This window comes from Homalodisca vitripennis, chromosome 7 (assembly GCF_021130785.1).
Source record: "Homalodisca vitripennis isolate AUS2020 chromosome 7, UT_GWSS_2.1, whole genome shotgun sequence".
Classification (NCBI taxonomy): Eukaryota; Metazoa; Arthropoda; class Insecta; order Hemiptera; family Cicadellidae; genus Homalodisca; species Homalodisca vitripennis.
This window is the reverse complement of record NC_060213.1, coordinates 83817182-83844203: the sequence shown is the minus strand read 5'-3', so window position 1 is coordinate 83844203 and position 27022 is coordinate 83817182. Positions and strand designations below refer to the sequence as shown.

The following is a 27022-nucleotide window of genomic DNA, read 5'->3' as shown; positions in this document are numbered from 1 at the left end:
TTCGTTTCATAATATCAACTCTTTCAAAGCAATACTATTTCAATCCGTACCAAAACTAATGTGTCTGACGCTAGACTTCTTTCAAAGAAAACGTTAGTGTATCAATTTTAAGAAAAAGCCATTTTTCTGTATACTGTTAATAGTTATTCTTTACTAGTAAAAGCACAATCTAATCTAAATGGAGATAGCAAACTGAAATTTCTTATATATACCGTTATATACCTCATTAGAGCTGGTTGATTCATATAGCTCACTAGCGCACCTTAATTTCGTTGATATAGTATACAATACCAGTCTAAGATTGTTGATATAGCACAATAGCATAACCGAAGTTAATTATTGTATACCTCATCAGTGTAGTGTACGTTCGTTGATATACACACTAGCGCAGCCGAAATTAGTTGTTATATACCTCATTATAGCTGGTTGATTCATATAGCTCACTAGCACAGCTTAAGTTCGTTGATATAGTATACAATACCAGTCTAAGTTTGTTGATATAGCACAATAGCATAACCGAAGTTATTTATTGTATACCTCATCAGTGTAGTGTACGTTCGTTGATATAGCACACTAGCGCAGCCGAAATTAGTTGTTATATTGTACCTCATTAGAGCTGGTTGATTGCTATAGCTCACTAGCGCCGCCTAGGTTCGTTGACAAGAATCGTTAACTAAAGGAGTCAGAAAAGGTAATATCTCACCCCCTTATCTTACAGTTTGATCAAATTTATTCTTGGTAAATATAACATTTTAGTAAAAAATTCTTAAACTTTATCTTACATTACATCTGTGTCTTAAAAGTGTTGGTGCTAATTCGTAATATCTTAGCGATAATATTTGTGTTTTAATTTAGCCTTTCTATTGTTTTAAATCAACTTATTTTAAAATTTCCTGCATTTAAAGACAAATTTGACTCCAAATTAATAATGTTTTTGTCTAGGTATTTTCACGGGAATAATTTGCAACTGTTTAAATAGCGTCAAAAATGACAAATATTACAGAAATAGTCCGTATTAGATACAGTATATCAGTTTAAAGCAATCGATGTGAAATTCACATTTAAATAATTATATTTAATCTACTTAATGGCATAAAAATAAACCGTTTATAATTTAGCTAAACGCAATTGGTATTAGGAAAAATTTAGACGTATTTATGGTACCAATGTTGTGGAAGTAATTATTTTCAACCTTACATAATGTGGATTTAAATTTAAACGAAGTCTTAGTGCAGCAGTTATGATGATCGATCGTCATGATGAACTATATTTGACTTATTGTTGATCCGATGAAACCCAGCCACTACAAAGTCAGTTTTAAAATATCAGACAGATAAATTAGAGAAAACAACTTGTTGAGCGAAAAAGTAATCCAATCTCATGGAAGTGACAAACATTCGTTTCAATCTCGCCTTTCTGTTGCGCCGAAATAATCCAGCGGCGGTTGACAAACTGGGTTCAAGCCGATGTGTCTTGTCGTTTATACAAGAGACTAAATAAATCCTGAGGAGAAAACACTGCCGAGACTCGTCTGAAAGGGGAAAACAAATCCTGGACAAAAGAGCGAGTGGTTCGCAGAAGTGCTCTAATAATAACAGAGTCATAATAAATTCATCAGCGCACCGCCTCGACACGCGGTGCCATGTCGGCGATTCGCGGTCTGTAAATAACGTTGTCAAGAGATTAGCGGGTACTAGTGGCGAGTCGCGCGTTGTGTTCTATCCGCCGCTAACTACCTCACTGCGGCCAATTGTCCCATTGACAAGCGGCGATTGTTGAATGGACTGCGGGTTTGTCAATGGAGACGTGAATCGTACCCAATTAGATACAGCAACACATGCAATTCATTCTTAGTAGACTTAAATTGAAATGTACATTTGTACGTGTGTTGGTTAAAACCAGTATGGAGTTACGCAAGGGAGTGCGATCAGCTCATTGATGTTTCTTGTTTTCATCAATTAATTCATTATGGTTTGCTTTGAACTCGTCACTTCTTCGTTCTTTATTTCTACTCACGCAAAAAATTCATCGCAATCTCAGATTTAGATAGAGATGCATTTCAATCTGCATAAAATTATTAATTAGGTAGTTAGTTAATTAGTGGAATGTACTGACCCAGGTCGAACTGTAATATGATCTGTGCAATAGATATAAACAAAATCTATCTTAAAAAGTTCTTACGCTCTATAAAGTATTTTAATATGTTTTATATATATATCATATTACATAATTTGATAAAATACTTATACATGGCATTAGAATCATTTAATTTTCAATGAAGCATTGATTTAAAAACAGTTTTTGCTGCACTGAGATTCGTACCCTGATCTCTATGTTTTAAGTGTTTTAATAATGCGTCCAAAACGATCAATAACAGCAGATTTTCTTGTATGGTTCGATAGTGTTGTGATATTTAGTTTAATTGCATTATGTCAGTATAATTCAATCGTTCCATTGGTTAGGTAACAGGTTTGTTAGTATTATTAGGTTAGTAGATGTGATCTCATTCATTAGCTGAGCGTTAGCAAAGCCTACGATATCACTCAGGAGGCTGGAAATTTCATTTCTGTCAGTCTGTCTCTCTGTCTGAGCATATGCATGTTTCCGCACGATATCTCGAAAAGGAACTAACCTCCATTCTTGACATTTGGCAGCTTCAATTTTGTACAGGCAAAATTAAATTCAAAGTTGGTGTGTGTAACTCCACGGGATTTTGCTGAGCGTTGGTGAACTTGGTTTTATACGTGACCATGATGGTAACGAGGAAATAACAGACTAAATCAATTTGTTAGAAAATTGTACAAACTTACATTTTGACATTTTATATAGTAGTTAATGTAGCAAATGTAACAAACATACTTGAAATATGCATGCAACCTCGGTACTTTTTAAATATATATAGAATATAAAGAAGTAGGCTATACCTTATTTCAATTATCAACAACAAGGTTGGCACTATTACGTTATTTCATGCTATTTCAACTGCTGTGCCCTGCTGACTAAGGGTTAACTTTATTCAAGTTCGACCGAGTTGTACAAGGCTTGTAATCGAGCCGACTTGAACTTTACAACAGAAACTAAGTGTTGTGTCAACCGCAAGTTAAGGGTGAGGCGAGTTGCTCGCTTACACTGTGGTGAGAAGCATTAATAAAGTTGTTACACATACACGTGCCGCCATTGCCTTGCCCCCACTTACAATGTAATGTGTCTTCAAGCTCAGCTAACTTCAACTTCCTACTTTAAGTGTTCTTGTTTAACTAGGCGTCAGCGAAAGCTCTTGTTTACAAGACTGACGTACCAACTTTTCATTAATATGGGAAGCAGCTATTTATCTTGTTTTACTCTGGGTCTCATAAAAGGTGTGGAAAATACCTCACTTTTAGTTACATGTAATCAATATTATATAATGTTTCTCATTACTTAAACAAGTTTCTACTAGTGTTTTTACATTTTGTAATAATAATATGGTAAAATGAATCGGTTTATTTTCTCCTAACACAAACAATTACCTTTGTGAAATAATCCCAGGAGATTTGTGCCTTAACATGCTATTGTAGTAATTAAACACGTTATTGGTTACATTGCGATACCAAGAACTAACTCACAAGGAACATAAGAAACACAAAATTGATTCAATAACTATGACATTTAAAACAATTGAAAACAATAAGTAACAAAAAAGACATAAAATAAAGATAATCTTTTCAGAAACGTTGGGTAAAATCAACGTAAACTTGTTTTCTTAACTCAAAGGGTTTCTAAGAGTACATTTTTAAAACTAGATATTTTCAGTTTACTTCTAAATAGCAAAAGCGAAAGCAATATGTCAACAGAACCCCAGAAAATGGTTGAAAAAATAAAATTATTATCTTAGATTCAGTCAATGAAGACAAATGCATACATGGAAGCTACTAAATTGCCTAAACGATAATTGCAGGCGAACACTGTTCGACGCCTCGGATACCACAATGATGTAATAATGCCTGACACGGTGTCGCATTTGACAACCATAATCACCTTTTTCGTATTTTAAAAACACATACCTCTATATTTTTGTATTATTTACAAACCTCATTTCTATATATATATAAAATGATATATTAAGAATAGTTTCAATCTAATACTAATGAAAAATTAATAAATACGTTTAAAAATTCAAATTAATAATGATTCTGATATCAGACAGTCCATTTTTTTTAATAACGCAAGAAGTCCTCAATCCTAAATATTTGAATTTGATTTTCTTATACATAAATACACTGTAATATAAGTATACATTATTGTACATACACTTATAGAATAGAATTTGTGTGTGTGTGTGTGTGTGTGTGTGTGTGTGTGTGTGTGTGTGTGTGTGTGTGTGTGTGTGTGTGTGTGTGTGTGTGTGTGTGTGTGTGTGTGTGTGTGTGTGTGTAGTTCTTATATATTATATTATATTACCTATATAGAATTATTGTTCATTTCCCTTCCTTGAGTAATTCTCTTTGTCAGTATGTGTATGTTTTCTTATACAGTCAAAAACGTTTTAGGCCAATGAGAGCATATTTAGTAAAAATTGGGAAATAAATAGATGATTTACATGAAGGTTGACGGGTGTTTGACACAAAAACACGAAAGAACTATTGGGGCTTGGTGGTCACTTAAGTTAACGCCCCCATGAGCCGAAAGCAAATTTGTATTGTACAATAAAATAGAAATAATAATAATATATATCATGTTGTATTTTTTTTCGAGACATCGGCTGAGAAATTGTTTTTAAGAATTAAAAGAAGATTAGTAGAAATAGTTTTAGTAAAAGTTGGCTGTTTTCTAGATGTATAAAATTATGGAACAATATTTTTTTTTCACAAATCACATTTTTTTGCTTGACTCACTAAACTTTTAGGTATGTACAGTTATTAGTTACTGTTACGTTAGTTCTATCACTGTCAGTCAGAGAGATAAAGTTACTGAAAGAATATTTAATTTCAGGCAATTTCAAGCGTGTCAAGATAACACACTTGACCCGAAAAAGTACCGTTTCTTTTGATACTCTCCCATTTTGGCAAAACTGTGGCTACTGCCGATTATTTCTTAGAAGAAATGTCTATCTCGATTTCTCATTGATCTCTCTCGGCTCCTGAATTATAATTTTAAAATTACAGCTTTAACAATAAAAAGCACACGTGCTTAAAAACGTTTATGATTTTTTATTGGTTCTACACACTTTATCACTTGGTACTTAAAGATTTTTGAAAAAAAAGTACACTACATTAGGATGTGCGGGTGGCACTATTGTTTTAAACCCGAATTTTAAGCTACTTATTCGGGAATGTTTCCTGATTCTCCAAACATCTTATTACATCTAGGTGTAGTGAAACTTCTTTATTCGGCTAAGGATACAAAATCCATTTAATTTAAATATTGAATCCGAGAAGAAATTACATGAACACGCATTTTTATTCATACATATCTTATTTAAGTTATTTAGTAACAATCAAGTATAGTTTTAAGGCAAATCTCTACAGATGTTAGTAATATATTATGTTATATAATGAGTATCTTTGATTATTCGATTGTTAAACGTCAAGTATAGAAATACAAATAATTAATTAAAAGTAGTGAACGTAATTAACTACTATGGAAATAAATGTACTTTTCATGCATTTCAAAGTGTTTAAAAACAGGGTTTCCTGTTTCCAATTACACGTAAAAGTTAATGGTCAGCATATTAATTTCACGAACACGTTTTAATTAATTATGCAAATAGAATCAATATCAAAAATAAAACAACTTAAACTACCTTCCATTACGAAATGCACGACACAACAGAAACATATTGATGTTAAACTCATTCAATATAATGTTTACAAATTCCTTACAGAGTTCTTTAGTAAAGATAGTTCCAGAAACCAATCAATGGGTTCAAAGGACGCTATTACGAACAAAACTCTACTGAGAGCTGTGCGAGTGCAAGTTCCACATCTTGTTACCTGCCCTCATTGAAAGACTATACAAATCGGTCGTTGGTTTCACAAATTAAAGGGCATCATTAAATATTAGGAACATCGTAGAATATTTATGAAAACTAACTCTATTTTCGAACTAAAAAAGGAAAATGTTCTTTTTCAACTCCGATTGCTCCTCCTCATAGAAAGAATACATAAATAGTTTATTCACTTCACGAATTTAAGAACACCATAGAGTATTAAGGACTTTTTAGAACGTTTTTGCGGAACCACTTGTGTGTTACTTCATTTTTTCAAACTAAATAAATTATTTTCTGTAAAGTCTAAGATAAGTGCAGTAACTAAGCGGACTCGAAGAGGGAAGAAACGCTTTAATCATAGCACTTGATCAAATTCGTTTTATCCTTCGGCATCATCCGGTTATGTTTACACGTAGCGCAATTGATTTCGATTCCAGTCGTCTGCTTTCCCGCCGTGTATTTTTAGAGGATCACGACCATCCCAACTCATAACTGTTAGGCCGTTGGCCGGTCGCCACGGACACTTGTCACTCAGTCACTCAGGGCTCTCTCGTTCGCTCTATTGTCGGTTATTTCAGGGTCCTCGACTGGCCGGAGGTAAGGGAGGCGCCTGCTATGGTGGGGGGCGGAACACTCCTGTGTCAGTCAGTCGGTGTGTGAATGCGCGTGCGTGCGGTGGTTCCCAGTAAACATGCGCTGCAGTTGGACGCGCGCAGTGTAAATGCGAGTGTCGATTCTGGATCGAAGTGTTAGTGAATGTGGATTTACCGCTTGTTGTCATTTGGCAAGGTACGTATTTCTTAATAAAAAATGTTCCACGTAAAATTTACATGTAAATAATCCAGATTAAGTGTTTTTGAAAAGCCACGAGGTGCATAATGTTACTATTTATTGCGTAATGTGGTGATGAGGCTTTCAAACAAGCGTAACAGGCCGGAAAATCGCAGGGAAACTAAAACATTTTCCAAATTACGTAGCTACAAATTTTAGATTACTACAGGAATCGATATTATAGGCTTTTTACGCACTACTATTGTTGAAGTCTGCGAGATTGAAAGTATCTACAAACTTATAAAATGTGCTCCATACCCAACAACTAGAGAAAAACGTTATTTATTACTCATTATTATTTTGTCATAGAAAATTTTATTTTTTTAATTAGTATTGTCTGTAAGTTACAATCGGCGATCTCACAATTTTTTGTGAAGAAAAATTGTATCACAACCCCTCACAAGTTTTATTTACTAGCATATAACAATATTAATATTGTATAAAATACTTCAAGAAAGCATTTCCTAACTTTTACGTGATAATAATTTTAACTTTGGCTTATTCGAAGCAACGTTTAACGTAACCTACAACAACACTCTATTGAATTCAATTGAAAAAATTCCACGATCTCATATACACGTTTTAACAGTTACACAATACATTTTTAGTAATGTTTTTTACGTTTCCAATAATTTTCTATTTATTACCCCAACACTTCATGTTAACTGAAACTGACAAATAGGACTAGCTCATAGAGTTAGTTGCACCAGTGGAGGAACTGCCAGTGTGAACTTTGAACAGCTCTTGAACAGTCGATTTATGTACCACCCGACCAAACACAACTTAAGTACTAGTTGGAGCAGAAACAACTTAACTTGGAGGAATCCAAATTTCACGCGTCGTCAAACTTTCGCCTTAATTGAATCGTGTTCAACTCATGAACCGTTCACGTGAACATCTTGTCTTTGATTCTGAGGAAATTGTTTGTTAGTATATTAGAGCTGACAACCAATATAAAACAAAAAACTTTAATAAGCACTCAAGCAAATGTTTCTATTTCAATCACATTTATGACACATCGTAATGCTATTTATATATTTTTATTGCAGGTACTTTATATTTCGGCTTGGGACCATGACAGTCTCTTCAATTAGATGAATGCCGGCAGTATCGTTTTTTTTAATGAGATTTTTTAGTGACAGTGATAGTGACTAAAAACAGTGGACGAAAGACAACTATAGTTTAGTGATCAGTAAAAGTGACTGGAGTGGTTCACACCTGTTTCAGTACGCAGCGAGGAATAACCTCTTATTCGGTAAGTGGTAACTATTACATTTTAGTAACAGTTTTAGTCTACTTATATTCTTTTTGATTCTGGTTAAGGCCTCAACTGTTGTTTTGCTTTTAGGGTTTTTTTTTTTTTTTTATAACATCAATAGGCTAAGCAGTATCCTAATATTGTTTTTTCTCTTTATAACACCCAGCTCTTAATAAAATACAACATGTTAAGTACGGAAATAGTTGTAAATTTGAGTAGAAAACATTTTACGTTATAATTACACTACAAATACTACTTATCTGTATTGTTTTTGATAATTGATTACGTTTACACGTTAACTATGTCCATTGCCTATAGGTTCTAAGAGTTACATTAAAATAATTACCCATATTTGTGATTAAATATAACATAAACAATAGCTATACATCCTGTAAGGTTTTATATTGGTAAAACTTTTTAGAAATTCAGAAAATAATTTAATTGATTTATTATGTCTGACTGATTTGCCACATAGGCTACCTCAGTTAACACGAGGTTAATGACATATTTTATTATAATCGTACATTATACAAGACTAAATTTTTTGAATGCTTCAAATTCTACATAGCATATATACCATGCATTATAGGTAGTTAAAATTTGCTATTAAAATGTATTTTGCGTTCTTATATTTTCTTAAAGTTAAAACTTATTTCATTTGTTTTAGACTTAAAACGTATTTTACTACTTAATTTATTGGTTCATTCTGTTCAAGAAGAATCGGGTGTTAAAACATGTTGGGGTGTTTGTCTTAACTTTCACTTTACATTGAATATTTTGTAAGAAGCAATATAAATTTATGAAAATCTTAATCGCATTGCAATAATAATGATTCTAAAGACCATTAAGTATGTTGTAAGGTATTTTTAAATAAGTGAAATTTATTGCACTGTTATAACTCTTATTTAATTAAAAACATTAAAATCTTTTCCATATCAGTTCGTTAGTGTGAATATGTAAAAAATATGCGTCGTCTACAGCCTAGACCTAAAACTGACAGTTACCTTGGAGACATTGTGTATCAGTTGTTAGGAATGTCGTTATCAAAGCTTCTGATTGAAGTGCACCATAGTGTACTACGCTTCCCCCAAGACTGTACTCTAATGAACATAGCCTGTAGTTCATACTACTTTACTGATTGGCGGTTGGTCCTGTGTCATACACCAATCTCTATATAGTGACGCTGAATGACGTGTGTTGCTGATTTGTCATTCATGAACACTCAGAGCGGAATTGTTAGCAAAGGGTTATTTCAATGAGTAGTGCCAATACTGCAGACTATTTCACTAAAGCTCAAATGATTTCACTAAAGTAAAATTGTTTCAGAATCACACATGCTTAACCGATTTCCTGAACACAGCTGTGTTACATATGATTTAAAGTTGCGTTTATTTAATAATACTAGAAATATTAGGATTTTCCAGTTTCTAAACGTTCGATGGATCTTAAAATTTGAGAATAAAACAATACTAAAAGGATCGATATCTTTTTCAAATAACATTTATAAAATTAATCCATCGTGAGTTATATTTATTTGGGTTTGTGGAATAATATCAGTAATTAAGGAAACTGTAACGGTAACAGAACTTCTAGCATAAATTAATAGCTTTATTATTGCTATTAAGGACTTGTAATTATGTAGTAAAATATTTGCAATTAAACGAGTCTGCTCGTGGAGCATTTCAAACTACTCGTAGCATTTATAACCCTTTAAATATTGCATAGGAAATCATGAACCTTTGTATCTTACATCACCGTCGCTACATTAATGAGTATATAGTATTTACCTAAACGCACACAACTGGTAAATGATCGACAGCTTTTGGGTGTGACCTTACGTTTCCAAGATACGAAAGTGAACGTAAGAAGTTGTTTTGGATGGGCCAGAAAAAAACTAACCTGAGATGTATCTGTATAAAAATGTGATTCATCCATCTATCAAAAGTATTCTTACTGGAAAATCGAAGCATTTGACTTGGGAAAATTGGCTAAAAATGTAACCATTTGTGTGAAAGTAAAAAAACAAAATCTCTAAATGTATGCAAAATGGGAGTGAATCATACCTAATCGACTCGCTTTTGATGAGGATGTTAAAACTGATTACTGCAGAAAATAACCGACATACTGATTTCTACTTCAGCGATAGCGCCAGCCGCCACTATAATCATAGAACTAATACGACTACTTACTGTAATTTAACCACAGTCGATTTCCGCTTCATTATCGATTCCCGACATGTATCGATATATTTAACGAGACAGATATTCAATCAACACCTGCTCCCAACGATCGAGCGGGCGGCCACGATCACTGTTATGATGCCGCAATAACTGTTAGTGCCCTGGCCGGCTGCGAGGTATCGGTCGTGTTAACTTTGATTGATGCGGGTTTTTGGGTGATTATGAAGTTTCTGGGAACATGGCATTTCGAGCTGCAGGCCACGGGGTTCATTTAATCATACCGTGAATAAAGCTATTTTTTGGGAATATTTAATTAGCAATATACATTAATAGTTTAATGTTAAAGATCGTAACATTGAAGTGAATGTTATCATCGTAGTTAAAATTTAAAATGTATTTTGTATTTTTACAAAAACTAAATTTTTCGAAAAATAATAATACATTTAAGCATTTAAGGAGTGTATTCATACACCTCTGATTGTATTAGTTATATATTAGATAGATCATGCAACGTTATAAACTGATGCACAGCGTTATAAAAATGAACGCTCTGACTACCATCTGTGGAGTAAGAGGTGAGGTAAGTAACGCAAAGTGTCACAATTAAAGTTATGTGGCACAGTTCTAGCATCACACCTCAGAAATAACTGAAATAATCCCCGACCTCAGACCTCACCCTATCGGGTCCGTATGAATGACTTATTTCCTCGTGTAATCCTGGGCAGACCTATTAATCAACATACATACATTGTATAATATATCTTATATCAAAAAATTACTTTAACCTAGTTTGAAAAATTTTAAGTTATAAGCAAAGAGTCTGATGAAAAGCACTTTATATTTCACGATTACTGTATTGGAAAACGGTGGATCGACAAATAAATTTGGAAATAAAATATATTTGCAGGTTTTGGAGAGAGAAGATATATCGTGTAATAATAACAAACATGATATAAATTCACGTTTTTCTATTTAGATTTTATGCTTTGTTAATCATTACGTTAACAAACGTACATTATTTATAGTAATTGTGTAAGTGAAACAGCCTTAATAAGTATTTATGCTCTTGTTTCCAAAGTCTACTCCAATAAATGAATCGAGTAACGAAAATAAAGAATCGTGTCAGGTGTACATGGTGAATGTGAGCGGGTGAAGTGCCAATGGTAGGTCACGACTATCTGAAGACTACTGTGAGATCCCGCGTGATAGTAATTATCCTCTCACTTGAGGCGCGCAGGTGTATCCCCTGCACCTGCAGTCAGGGTTGGCCACTGTGTACATTCCCTTTCTACTTGGGTGAATGGTCAATTGTGGAAGGCTAAACACATCCTACTTATGTTGTTGTAGAGTGTTGGTTCGAAAATCCGAGTTAATAGTAAATATCTGGAGGCAAGAACGTAGCCAGGAAAAAGTTTGGGGGTCCAGACAATATTTTTCGTAGTATACAGAGGATAAGGCCCCATTTTATTCCTTATAATGTTCTCACCCCTTTCTTTGTTGAGAACGATCTCAATTTCAGCAGTACATGTCAGTAATACTGAATTATTTAAATAATAATAATCGTTTACAAATAAAGTAATTGAACAATTTTGGGTTGTCCGGACCCCTTGAATCCCCTCGCTGGCTACGTCCTTGTCTGGAGGTAACGAACACTTTAAATACTACAGTAATGAAGGAAATTTGAGGTTAGAGACCGAGTTTCATCAGTGGATAAAGACATTCTGTGAAGTTATGACCCATATAGAATGGCGCACAAAATGGAAATGTTCGATCTACATTCACCTTTACATCAGTGTTTGGTGTAAACACAAATACTCGTATACTGGGATATAAAGTCATGATTCTGAAGTGTGGTGCAATTTCAAAAACTGCAGAACTTCAATCCATTTATTTTCTCCAGGAACAACAGTTGATGGTAATAAGAATCAGAGTTGTTTGGCTATATTGATAATGTCAAATTGAAATTTACTAGCGCGATAAATAAAAAAACCGTTAGCACTTTTGAAGACAAATAAAATTTATAAATTGTTCATGTTTTGTCGAGGAATTATTCATATATATATATATATATATATATATATATATATATATATATATATATATATATATATATATATATATGGACAATTCATACAATAAAGAATTTAGAATTTGGGAGCTAAAAAACTGTTTTGTTTATTGACGTTCTTCCTAGTATTGAAATACGGTAACATTTATACCGCAACGTGTATCATATTAATAAGGAAAAAATAAATAGATAGTTTCTGTGAACAGAAAAGTTTTAATTTTCATACATTTATGAAAGGATAAATATGCAGCAAAACTAATTGTAAATATAATGTAGAAAATGTGATTGAATGCTATAATTTTTTACAATGCTTCCATAATTTTGTTTATATTTCTTTCTGTTTTAACACTTTAACTGCAACAAGTGTCGTGTACCGAGTTTAGGAAAGCTAGGGTAGTAGTAATGTGCGTCCACCGCAGCTAATGTATAAAGAAACCTCTCATCTGCGTATCTGCATAAAATATCTAATATCCTTATTCCTTCGAACCCTTCTAAAAAAGAAAATAAGAAAGAAGTGTATTGTTGAAACTTCTTTCCTATTAGATACTTTAAAGACGTTTATTTCAGTTGTGTGGGTCTTATTATTTTTTCATTGACAACGAAACGACTCACACTAATATAATTGAATTATTACTGGACTGTTTGTTTTAAAATTAATAAGGAAAGGACTGGTTAGGTTATGAAAGGGAGCTTTTCACAAGCCAACGGCGGCTCCCGGATTCAACGAATTAATCTTCTCTTAAAATCTTGGACGTCACGCGCTGTCAATTTGTCGGATGCATAAACAACGACAGCAGCCCCGAGGGTGGAAGCAGTGAGGGCTCATAAAAATGACAAAACACAGACTCGGTGCGAAGTGAGAACGTCGTAATATGTCGACCACTGCTGGCACCATCTCAGCGGATTTCCACGTCAATCCGGCGGATATACCAGAATAAACGCTTTTAAGGGACGTCCTATAAAATAAATTATAACTTTAAGAGTATTCCACAATTTTTTACGTTGAATTTGGAGACATGTACCATTAAACACCACCGACGCACTTGATTTACACTAGTGCATTTTCACAAAAATACTGAAGTTCAGGTGCTGCTCTAATTATGCTTCAGTATAGATTGATTGATATGCCATCTATTGGATTTGGAAAGCCTATGGTGGAATTAGCAAAAATAATAACCCAGTCTCCACTACCTACTTATGGATATCTAAAGAGCCATCTAAGTTGTTTTCGAAATCAGTAGAATCGCTGTTTATGTAGAACTCAAGTTACGGCACACTCATATAGCATGTACGATTTAACCTGCCACCTGGATCCTCGGCTACCGGAAACTTGGTACGGACATTTCCCGCCCTCTCAACCACCCGCAGCTATTTCGTTTAATGACTCCTGTATCAGCTTCCCCACTACATAAACTAAACTATTATACTATGTGGTTGAAATTAGGGATATCGCTTATTTTTTATGATTGTATGTTGTAACGTAATCACATTGTTAAGGTATGGGTTTCGGTATTAAAAATATCCCATCAACACAGTGTATGTAGTTATTATTCTAACCCCATTAAACTGTAAGCTTTTAATCAATCACTTCTCGGAAACATATCAGACACCCTTTGACAGAATTCCGCTCCGGAAGTCCAATGTTTGAAGTGACGGTGTTAACACAAAACACAAGTTTCATCGTACAAGTATGAACCCCTTGTCACTGTTCAACTACATTGACATATTTATTATTTATAGATTGATACACATTTATAAAGTAATTTCACTTTTATATTATTATACAAAACTAACCTTATGGTTACAAACTTTAAACCGACTACCTCTTCATTGTTTGGTTTCCTTATCGAATTTGTCCTTTTCGGGTTACATACTTACTGTTCATCTTATTTTTTATGTACTTTTTGAACTAATTTTATAAATGATGATATGGATAAAAGTTAGTTTATTCCTCATGCAGAATTCCGCTCTTTATCAGTGAATCTTTAAAATGTTATGGTATCAATAAATATCCTATCCCTATAAACTTGTCGAAAAGACAATAAATGTGTCATTTAAGTTTTTAACTAAATTGTTAATAAAATCCCACGAGTTGTTTTTCTCTGTGAATGAAAAATACACCTTAAGGGTTTTAAAACACCGAAGCTCAGTGAAAGTTTAGAGCCGATGCTCCTACACATAACTTTACCACCCGCGCCCTTTCCAGCAGCAGCTTCGCTCCCAGACCGCGGGAACTAATTAAACTGAGACCGTGAATTACGGTAACACAGTGGACGTTCCGTAACCGTGTAACCGTAACCACTGCAAACAAAGACAACTTGCCGACATTGACTTTTCGCTCGCGTTTGTAGCGCTCGAGAAAACACTGGTTGTAAAGTTGCCGGCGAGTCAAGGCTGGAAGGTTTATTTAGCCCTGTTTCCCTGAAAACTGTCTAGAGACTTTCGCTTTATTAGAGTTTATATTTTAGACTATTTTATTTTGAGAACACAATAGTTCAGAACCGAGGGCTAATTTGCATTGTATAAGTGCACAAACTGCCGTTTCATGATATCTATAGACAAATATCCCCTGAGAAGGTATCGCTTTTAGTGTGGGTGTTGTATATAAAACGGTAATTTGTTCTGAGACCATATTTTTTGCTTAACCCACTTAAACCCAAGTTCACGTAAATAAATATTAAAATAACATCACCTAACCACAAGTCTACTTGGCTAAAATGGGTGTTTCTTTATCTATTGGCCTTACTTTACTGTAGCTTTTAAGAAAACAGCGTACAGGGCCAAAAACATTATGTGAAAAACATGTAATTTCGTATATTTAACCCTCTTGATACCATAATATTTCAACCTCTAGAGCGTCAGACGATCGATTTCTTTGTAATTAAAAAATGTCTGTATCGATTAAAATACTAGAGTGTTATGCTCGATTTATGGCTCTCGAACTCGGGCCTACCGTACTTTTGGTCTTTGAAGACATATATTGTGTCACCCACCATTCAATGTATATAAAGTCCTTTCTATGAGTTAGTTACATGTTGTAAAATAGTCTATACAAAATATTTATAGTGTATTTATTTTAAACGCGTTTCAGTTAGTTTCATTAAAATCTGTGCTGGAAGAAAATTATCAATGTTATTTGTATCGAGTGTGAAAGAACGAAACGTTCTCTGCATACAACCGTAAAGCCAACGTTTGATTTTCCCTCCATTTATCGCTATAAACAAGAAACCCAACGTATTTATCTTCGTTCATTCAAAAGCTCAAAACACCATTTAGTTCCGTTAATAAGGCATTAAATCTCTGTCCGAAGATGGAGCAAGTGACTTCAAAACTCCTTCCTCTTATTTCCTCATGTAATCAATTAACATTCGCAGACCACATCCAACCACTTTTATCTTCTATAAGCCGCTGGGGCCGACTGGGCGAACAAGTTCCCAGCCGGGCGCCCAGCCGACTCATTCATCAAAACCGACCACGTGCAAATGTTAAAATAGCTCTTTTTATTCACTCCTACGCCCACTGCCGGCGAACTTCGATATTTTACGAGTGTTATAGTGTCTTTGTTGAAAAAAGCCGTTCCACGGCGTTTGTACCTTTTATGACGGCCTGACCTTTCCTTTTGCTGGCTTTATTGTGACGTTAATTATACTTTATCTGGTACCAAATGTCGAATTTCCAACCTAATATATTCGGCGGAGGTGGTTTTCTATGCCTGTGAAGAACTCCACTGAAAATGCAGATTAGTGAAGCCAGTAAGTGAATCTTGTCCGTGGGGAAACCGGAAGGCGCGTTCTTACTGTTGACACGGTGGTTACTTGCAATCCAGAAGTATGAGTTGACATAATTTACTCATTTTTAAATGGAATTAAAGGTTGTTTAACACGCACAAAATCACACCATGGAAAACTTACATCAACCTTTAATTGTTGCCTAATTCCAAATAAGTTCATATAAGATTCACAACTGATCGATAAACCGCTGTTAGAAACTACCTCCAGTAGAAATGGCCTCTAGTAGATTTCCTAGAAATCTCCCCTTTACAATCACCCTCATTATGGAATTTGGAATTTCCGAGTCATTCTTTATATTCCCCACGATAACCCAAAGCCATCATAAACCGAAAATATGTATCAATTTGTCTTAATGTATGGCCTTATTCAATATAATGCGAGCTTGTGAACTTGATAACTGCCGTAAATGTTATGGGATACAGACTAAACCTTGTGTAGGGCAGTAAATACACATCGTGTTAATGAGTTCAAAAACCAGTTTAAATGATCAAAACTTAAAATAATGACAGCCGTTATCATTTGTATATAATTTTAATTTTGGATTTCACATCATGAGTTAAGAATAGCACCATTTTAATGCAATTCGATGTGAAGCAAGTTTTTATCGTTATAGCTCTCAAGGCTTCAAGATTGTGGCGAATCATTTTTTTTTAAATAGAACATTTATATTTAACATAGTTATTGTATCGTAGAAAAACATAGAATATTTTAGAAACCTTCATTTACGGTAGTGTTTGTTTATGTTAATGTTAACTAATATCTTGTAAAGTTTCAAAATTAGGGCAGTATGACTTTTGTAACTATACAGTAACATGAAATCTTAATTTTAATAATATAAATTATAGCAATTGACTGCATCTAAATAAAATGTACGTTTTAGAAACAAATGTATATTCTTATAGAAATTTTAATTAAGTAAGTTTTTCTACATGTCATCCTTTATAGCCATCGTACAATCAGTGTAAAAATTAACCTCCTAAACTAATATTAATTCTCAGTTCCATATTTTTATATTATAACCACGTTTGAAATCTACTTTTTTGACTAAGCCAGAAGAGAGATGTCAATATTTTCATTAACGATTTTTTTGGATTGTTATGTTTATCCCTATAGAAGCTCCTTGTCTCTGGTATGCCTTAGTAATTTATTACATGAAACGAACAATAATAATCTTGTTAGAATTCTGTCATTACAAGAGTTATCGATAATCATACAGTTGGCAGCCCTCTAGGTGATCGACGGTATCTCACGTTTGACCTTCCATAGCGACTTTGACACCCAATAAACTATAAGAATTCTGTTATTACAAGAGTTCTCTATATTCATGCAGTTAGCAGCCCTGCAGGTGATCGACAGAATCTCACGTTTGACCTTCCGTCGCAACTTTGACACCCAATAAACTATATGAATTCTGTCATTACAACAGTTGTTCTCTATATTCATGCAGTTGGCAGCCCTGCAGGTGATCGACAGAATCTCACGTTTGACCTTCCGTCGCAACTTTGACACCCAATAAACTATATGAATTCTGTCATTACAAGAGTTCTCTATATTCATGCAGTTGGCAGCCCTGCAGGTGATCGACAGCATCTCACGTTTGACCTTCCGTCGCGACTTTGACACCCAATAAACTTTAAGAATTCTGTCATTACAAGAGTTTTCTATATTCATGCAGTTGGCAGCCCTGCAGGTGATCGAATGCATCTCATGTTTGACCTTCCATCGCGACTTTGACACCCAATAAACTATACTTTGTTACATAGCTTGTTATGTAACACTGTTCCAGAAATAATAACCTTTTGTGTCATATTCACTAAGGACAAACCTAACGTTACCATCGATTCTTTTATTTCTTGTGTATGTAACATGTTATGATACATTTAAAATATATAATGACGTAAATAATAATATTCCAGGGGCCGAAAGTCAATTATATGGTATAAGTACACCACCTGATTTCTTGTGATTTATCGTCAGCCTTGGTGGATGTCGTAAAGGAGGTTATCAAATGGGTTGAAAACCAAATATATTTTTAAAGGTTAACTTTGTTATAACCAACCATATAAGACACATAAATAAATATTAAATCGGCGTCAGCCTCTTATGAATATTAAATCATCTCCTGACGCTGAAATTGTCGACTTTTAGCAATATCTTTATCCTGTTATCTGACGGTGATGAAACTCTTATTTAAGCGCCAAACTATTAATTTTAAGATATCACTATGTTTTAAGTTTCAAGATAAAACAAACATATGGTTTGAGAACAAATATTGTTGTTATGGACGATGGAATCGATCGTGATATCAAAATGGAAGTGTATTAATAGGTTTTAAATATGAAACAATAGGATAACAGGATTTCGAACATTTGTCATCTTTATATGTTACAAAAAGTACAACACGACGTTCGAGGATTAGAATCGATCCTTAGGTCAGGTGGGAGGAGGTATTAATACATATGCAATTTTATATGTATACCTCCCCCACCTGATGAAGAGAATACATTCTAATCCTAGAGACGTTGTGTTATACCTTTTGTAATAGGTATATAACGTAATATGTAAAATATCCGAAAATCCTGTTATCCTATTGTTTCATATTAAAAACCTATTAATACACTTCCATTTTGATATCACGATCGAATTTGTGTACTTGTAGAAGCAAACTGGCTCTCAGTTCGTAAACTACAAAATTTAAAATGATTCAATAAAAAGGCAGTCTTTTAAAATTGTAAAACAAATCGTTATATTTCATATAATCGAGGAGTCGTGAGCCTACTCGCATTTTATTCACATAACTAGTTTTTCATGAAATATGTAAAGGTATTTCCCCGTAAGAAGTCGATTATGAATCACACGAGTTTCGGTCGAGGGTGAAATTTAAAGATTAAAAGCACCAAAACATAATTAACATGTTTATCTATACAGTCATATAACCAACTATCAGACAAATTGTTATAATCAACAATAGCAAGGAAATAAAAAAGACTGGAAGACTCTTTTTCAGCCAAATAGTCGAACTTTCTGTCGTTGGTAACAGCTGATTTGAAATGTTTTCCCTACCAGTGGAACACATCCGACAATTGATGCCCATATTACGGGAAGTTCGCTGTAATGAAAAACTAGATTGTATGTTCCCAATTTAGATCAATATTTCGGTAACATTGTAGTGTCCATGATAAGTTTATGTACTGTTATACAAATGACGGTCCACGGAGTACTATTAAGACCCTTATACTTGTCTATAAGTACTACGAGTAGAAAGGTAAAGGGCTGACACGCACTGTCGATAGTTAATTACCCCCCCCCTACACCCCACTCCCTTGTAACCAGTACATCCCCCGGAAGGCTAAACAGTACCCGCACCGGTATCGGAACTGACATAAATACACATGTGATAAACCGTATTGTATACTATGTTGTATTAATGGCACATTATTGAAACCATGAAACCCCATTCTTCATGCACTAGTTAAATTCATACATAGTTGATTCATTTTTAGTTGAATTGAAAATAAAATAACGACATAGTGCACTAAAAATAATAAACCATATTGTTAACATTATAGGAAAACATTAATTCCATAATTTTCTTTTATTTAAATAATTAAATTTACTTCTACTGATTCAATTACAGAGTATTTCGTCTAGTATTTTCTTTGTAATATCAACTTATATCAAAAATTTATGATAATCTTTTTTTTTATTTAAACGAAATCATTTTACAACTAACACAAGGAACTTTTTTTAATAGCAAAGGATGACTACGGACTTAATATGAGCTGGAAACGTTGGAATGGAAAGTATTTGGAAATGAGTAAGTTGTCCGAACTGCTATACATTTTATTTGAATAATCTTCTAAGCACGGCTGTTTTATTTATTATAACTAGCAAGTTAAATTTCATATTTTTAAAACTTGGTATTTCATTCACTCCAGATGTTTAATCAGATACATACAAGAAATCATTGACATTCTGGTGGTTCACGCACTCATTAACCATACCTTAGAACCATAAATAATAAGGCAAGAAAAACATTCAGAGATTATTCAATTGGATTAAGACTTATGTGATAAAAAAAAACTTAGAAAGTTGTTTTAGTGTGTAATGTCCATTTGAAGAATATCGTGGAATGTTACAGCTGTTGAAAAGAATCATCGCACTGTTCCATTTTAGAATGTTATGAAAATGGAATGATTCGAGAACCTTTACTTATTTACAGAAACTTTATTTTCTGAAATTCATCTGAGAGGATCGGTGGGTCAAGTTTGTTTCTGACTTGACTGAGAAAATCAATTAAAGTTGAAGGAAGGCAAATAAAACTTGTGGGAACTTCAGAAAATAATTCGAGATGTTAACTTCTTCAAACATTTCATTTCCGTGCTAAAAAGGGTCGTCGCAGTGAGTGTACATAATACGATTTTATAACTAAGTTGGTGAGCTGTTATGAAAAGACTGTATCTAAATGCATATACATGAACGTATTTTGTTATGCGGAAATTATGCAGCGTCAGACCAATAAATAAGGCAATATGTAATTGTATTTTTACATTGGGCGTATTATGATGACTGCGGTCGCCAACAACTGAATTATAAAAGTGAAACGCGGCTGGTTACAGTAGAATATTTAATAAGATGCTTATTACCTCTAGGATCATGTTGGTGGTCCAGGGACTGAACATAGATGGAGGCTGAACTATCGCAATTACGTACAGTTAACACGCTGGCTTGGGTTGCTGCGGGTGTGGTCACACACAGACACACGCGCACACGCCAACACACAGCATCAGATACGGGAAGCCTCCAGCGAACATAATAACTTCATCCACATCTGATTAATACTGTACGGTCTACCCCAGGGATCTGATATAGTTCCACTTTTCTTCCTAGTTTTACGATTTGCCGTTATCTGATAGATGTTAGATTGAATAGCTGCGGGAGGTGTGATTCGCGATGAAAATTGATTGTCTAGCTGGAATGAAGATGCGATACATAACAGCGAAAATTTATAATCGCCAGTATAGCTGCTCTGAAAGTGTGTTTGAACATTAAACGTACGTACATATTTTCGTAAGACGGAAGTACAAACGAGGTTTTTATAGTTCACTGAATCGTATCTTCAATGAACGAATACAATAAAACATTCAACGTGTTGAAAAACAAATAATTTTTAATTGGCGTCGAGATCTCATAAAAGGTAGACTGACAGGCTGATTTAAATGGCCTCGAAAATGCTGTTGTATTGGACAAAGTAAGGTGTAGGACGTAGGTCGTGTCGGCTACAACTCAGTTGTTATTTAGCAACTGTTTACTAATAGCTTCTCGGGACTGTTTGGTGTAACTAATGCGGAACATTCCATCTCCAGTGCCGGCGGCGACCGTTCGTCACCGCCCCACTGACCGAGGCCGGGACGGGACTGGCTAGTGGGTAGCCCTACACCGTTACAGGGTGAACGTCACATCACGTGACGTAGATCACTCGCTGCGTAGTGGATGATTCACGACGCCTGGCTTAGAGATGAGTTGTGGTCTGAAAATCTGAAAGCTAATATGATTTTAAAATGTACAGAAATTATTGCAGCTCGATTTTTCTTTCCGTGTTACAAATTAGGTAACATGGATTTATTTAACGACGTAAAACGGGGGTTAGTATATCTCTATTTGTTATGTTTTTTTCACACATTCTATTATTGCATATTATTTGATTCGGTTCGCTCGTTTAGTCCGAAAAACCGTGATGTATGGGGGTTGGGGGAGAATGTGCTCGACCTGTTTAAAATTTGGTAAAGATATTACTATTTGGTCTGGCTACGTGAATACACCATTAGTTGTTGGTGTGTTTGAGGTGCATTTACTTTAAAATATTACACCTTTGTTGCGTTTTCAGAATAGACATGACTTTTAAAATGCACTTTGTAACTTCATTAGTTATCAAGTTAAGTAGTGCAGCCTCTAAAAGGGTTTAAAATAAATAAAATATAAGAGAAGTGTGTTAGTTTAAATTTGTCTAATAATTCCCATGAATATTTTACATCTAATTTAAAATCTGGGAAAACGTTTTTAAACCACATGTTGCAGGAATCTTCTTATACGTGACAACAAAAACAAATGTCTTAGATTATAGATGGTTTCAGATTTAAAATAGTTGTTGGTGATTATTTACCTACATGTGTGTAAATGTGTAATCTTGTGAGCTCTTTTAAAATTAAAAATGAAATAAAATTAAGAAAATGCTTTTATTAAAGAGGTGGAATTAGGGCTATCAAGCCCTCTTTACTACTTAACCTCATATATATATATATATATATATATATATATATATATATATATATATATATATATATAAATTCACTAGTAGCAAAACACGCAAGACATATCCTATCATCGGCAACTTGTCTTGTGAATCTAAAAATGTGATTTACCAAATTCAATGTAAAAAATGTCCAGCCGATTATATTGGCTCAACAACAAATACCTTGAGGACAAGAATGACAGGACACCGATTTGATTATAAACACCAAGACTTAAAGAAAACTGTCGTGACTCATGGTATAAATCACAATGAAACTTTTGAAAATACATATTCAGTCAAACCTATTCGGCAAGTACATACAAATTCAAACCCAATTTACCTCAGAACATTAGAACAAGCACACCAATTGGTTTTAAAGAGCAAAATTCCACATGGACTCAACATCAGATAACTTAGCCAAAAACGTCTAAATTTTAAATCAACATATGGAACAATTGTTTAGTTCATGTCATCTGTATTTATTATTATTACTTATTCACTGTTTATTTCCTTTCGTTTGTACTGTTTTCTTTTATATTTTTATATTTTATACAATTTTTGCACCTGAAGACGGTTTTTACCGAAATATAGTGCTAATGTTTTAAAAACACGTTGATTTGATTGTAAAGTAATTTACTACAAATAATATATATATATATATATATATATATATATATATATATATATATATATATAGTAAATAATTTAAATAAAGAACAGAGTATATCGTTTTCTTTATAAATATACGGAAATGTATGTGAAGCTCACTAACATAAAATTTCTAAATAGTATCTAATAGTATTTTTTTACTGTTATGTTATGAAATTAGTTGCCATTCACAATGCCACAATAAAAATCAGTAACCAACTCGATGTCGCGTTTTCGACGTCTTAGTTTAAATAATTTATTGTTATATTCGTATTTACACGTTCTTCTTTTAAATATAATATTGTGTAATCGAAAATACATTGCATTCAATTTATGTACCTTTCCTCTAAAGTCGCCCAATCATCAACTCTAAACGCTTTGGTATCGTTTAGAAGAATTTTAAAACGTCAGGAAATCCGATTCCAAGTAAAGTCCTGCGCTGGTGGGAAATACGAACTGCACGTCGCGCCGTTAAATTGAAGCATTTGGTAGGTAGGTCATTACCACCGGCCAACTGACCTGAATCCTATACCGTATCATGAATAAAATATGTCACTGATTTGATCGCCTCGGAGGTTGTAACGACAGAACATGTTATATAAATTTTAACGTCCTTACGAGCATGTTCCGATCAAATCAAATACTAGTAATAAATGTGTTTTAAATACTTGCTAATTTCTTGGCACTCATTACATGTTTGTCATTTTGTAAGAGCTTGATTAAATATTCAGAAGTAAGAGTAAAAAACGTACAGGTTTATTTAAAATTTAAAATGTTTTATTTTAGGACAATCATATTTGATTGATTAATCAACCTCAAAAATAATTTATATATTATTCGGATCTTCTTGGTGTCCTCTCAAGTGTTTCGTAAAATCAAATAGTTCCAGGCGGTACAACCACTAAACCGATTCACGATCTACAGAATGCTAAGGGCGGAGCTGTTTATGCTAATAGGAGAGATCGAACTAGGGACAAAAACTGCCCGGGACGGGGAATCAATCAGGATAATATGGTGTTATTACTGGTTGTAACTAGTTTCATTAATTTGTCTATCTGTCTGTCTGGCCGACAGTTGCCCCATTCCACATTTCCCTCCCTCGACATTAAAGTCATTGAGTATAATGGTTAAGTTTGTTTTATAATTTACATTGTGATTGACCGTGTATAAATGTGCTGATTGCCTCCCTCCATACTGATTGTCGTGTTGGCATGCACCCAGGCACGTTGTAAAGGCGCCTAATCAGTAAAGGCTGACATAAATCAAAATTTTGCATTGTCATGTAGACTGCCGCGTAGGTTTTCACGGATTATCTCTAGATACATGCATTATTTTTTGATTCTCTACATCCATTCTTTGTGTCCTACACAAGTTTAATAATGACCCCTATGTCATGCAAATCTCACCGACTTTCTCAACTTCAAAGAATAAGCCACAAATCATTTTAAGTTGGTCAACAACCCTTCTTCTTTCGGTTAGTGGGATTATTTTTCCTTTTTGTGTTCCTTTTCTATTTTTTCAATTGGTCCATTCATATTTTTCTTCACCTCTCCACAACAATGCAGTTAAGAAAACTTTATTACTTGTTTTCTAATAATTGATGAAAGAAAAGTAATTAATTGTCCAATAATTTTATGAAATAATTAGATAAAAATACTGGATAATTGTGACTTTTCTTTCATCAATTATTATAAAATAGTGTATTCCAATAAGAAGAGCTCCTCCTTCAATGTATTACTTGTGTTTCTTATAAATCTAAACACTGTCCATATGGTAATGACTGAAAGTTAATAGCATTGTAACTTGTCCTTACAAAATCGGTTCTTACATGATTACTACCTCTGAAACACCGCGGATGAGATAGAAAAAAGTAACATGTTTATATCAGATAAACACTGGAAAAGTGTTCATTGAGAGATCATGCAGCACATTAAAAAGACTCGTTAAATCCAATTTTTAACTATGATAGATGTCCAGAAGTTTACTTACCATATAATCTAGATAGTATTTTTTGTTCTAATTGCAAAAGTCAATTCATCGAAATTTATGTATATTTGATGTTTCCCCCCTACTTGTTTATTTTTAATTGCTGTTCAATGTCATATTTAGTTGAATTTCTTAATTTTACAATTCCAGAATGAAACTACATGATCTACGCGTTTTTGCAATTCTTCTCAGCCCTGTCTGGAGAGGCTTTATTTGCGGCAGGCTAGCCGACGTCAGACAATACCGTGCGTTCTCGGAAAAGCCCGTAAAGTTCTCCGGTTGCTCTGAACAATAGGTCGCGCCCAAATATAAGCTGGGTGGCGTGCGTTGAGGTGCACTACTAGGCCCCGTGCTGTTCTTTCCTTCCACGTGGTTAGCTTTTGTCGAGCCGCTATTGACATGCATGCATAGTTGTATAGGTGTGTATACTTTCTTCACTTACTAATTTATTGTTACGAATTCAAGTCTTTAATAGGTATTTGGTCTTCCGATCACATGTTAGTATAGTAGTTATTCAACGAAATGACAAAAACGACCAAATACATAATAACTGAATCACAACAAGGGAGGGCTATGTGGTGAAGTGGTAGGATGTTCGTCTCATAAGTGATAGATAGATCCGAGCTCGAGTATCGGTGGAGCAAGTACTTTCTGTAAGTCAACCTTTATTGGAATTATTTATTGTAATGAACACAACATGCGATAAAATTATTTTCCACATTTCCCCGTCAGTGCAAGATTAATGAACTGAACGTTGTTCATATGCTTCAATATGAGCTATGCATTATTATATTATGTACCGGTTTAAATTGTCTTGTAGACCCTCGGCTACCCGAAACTGGCCCAGGCCATTTCCTGGCACTCTCAAATGTTTCCCTTTTGACGTTATTTGAAATTAAAACCATGTCACTATAAAACTACAGTGAACTATTTATTTTATAATATTGCCACACATTTATAATGCACTTTCATTTTCATATTGTTATACAAATCTAGCTTTATTGTTAGAAACTTTAAACAGTTTATCTCTCTATTGTTTGTTTTCAAAAATTCCCTTGTTTAGCACCATTCATGTTATTTTTTTATGTATATCCTAATAAAAAGTGTATTTTATCTAGTGGAGAAGCTATGACGTGTTATTATGGAAACACCCGTGTGCGGCTGTGAATGCGGGAAAAGGCCCGGATCAGTCTCAGGGAGCTGAGGGTCTACCTAAGTTGTCATCTAGTGTACTCTTCAATCCAAAATGAAAGTGGAAGTTTATCGGATGAGAATCGATTTACCGAGGCAGAATGAAAGCAGGAGCGTCTGCAGTTGTTAGATCGGTGAGCGAAGCCGATAGAGTAACGGGAGAGAGATAAGGAGTGGCCACAAATCAATGGGGTTTACCTCTGTTATCAGCTCGCGGACGGGCGGAAGGTGTTGCAGCCGGAGACGTCAGACGCGAAGGGTCGACACCCGCGGCCCGCGGAGACGAGGAGACGGATCTCCACAAGACAAAGAGCATTCCTGCATCTCACTGTTTGTGTTGTCGAGAAACAAAGCTGAGACCGAGTTTACTTTTGGTAAGTGAGATAAGATATTAGACAGGACTACAAGCAGGCCCTTGTAGCGGGATAGCACTCGAACGGCGTGCGGCCCAGAGCTATCAACAAATATCACGGCAGGCCGCGGCTCTCGCGCCGAGTGGCTGTTGAATTAATTGATTGGCCATCCCTCTAGTCCTGGCCTGTCAGCCGCCCAAACATCGCCGGTCCAATTTACTAACGGTCCATATATGGTCCACTCATCTGTTATCGTGTACGAAATCTGGTAGCTTACAAGCAAAATATCTTTATTGTGCAAAGTTCCTACCGGAATGTATACAAGGTAGGAGTACGCCACACCACGTGTCTCGCAAGAAGCTTTTCTGACGTTACTTACAAAATTTAGAATATACACCTCATTTCAATGTGGAAATGTCCTGCGTACATACATACAAAGAGCAAAGAAATTTTAAC

The 27022-nt window shown here is 34.4% G+C and overlaps 1 protein-coding gene across 1 annotated transcript in view; it reads left to right on the top strand.

The window, feature by feature from the left end:
- The first annotated feature begins 6618 nt into the window (after positions 1-6618).
- LOC124366014 overlaps positions 6619-27022 on the top strand; it is a 435131-nt gene continuing 414727 nt past the window's right edge. Inside the window, exons 1-2 of the mRNA XM_046822206.1 lie at positions 6619-6757; positions 7849-8054. The gene's annotated coding sequence lies outside the window, so the exon portion shown is untranslated. The remainder of the gene's footprint in view (positions 6758-7848; positions 8055-27022) is intronic.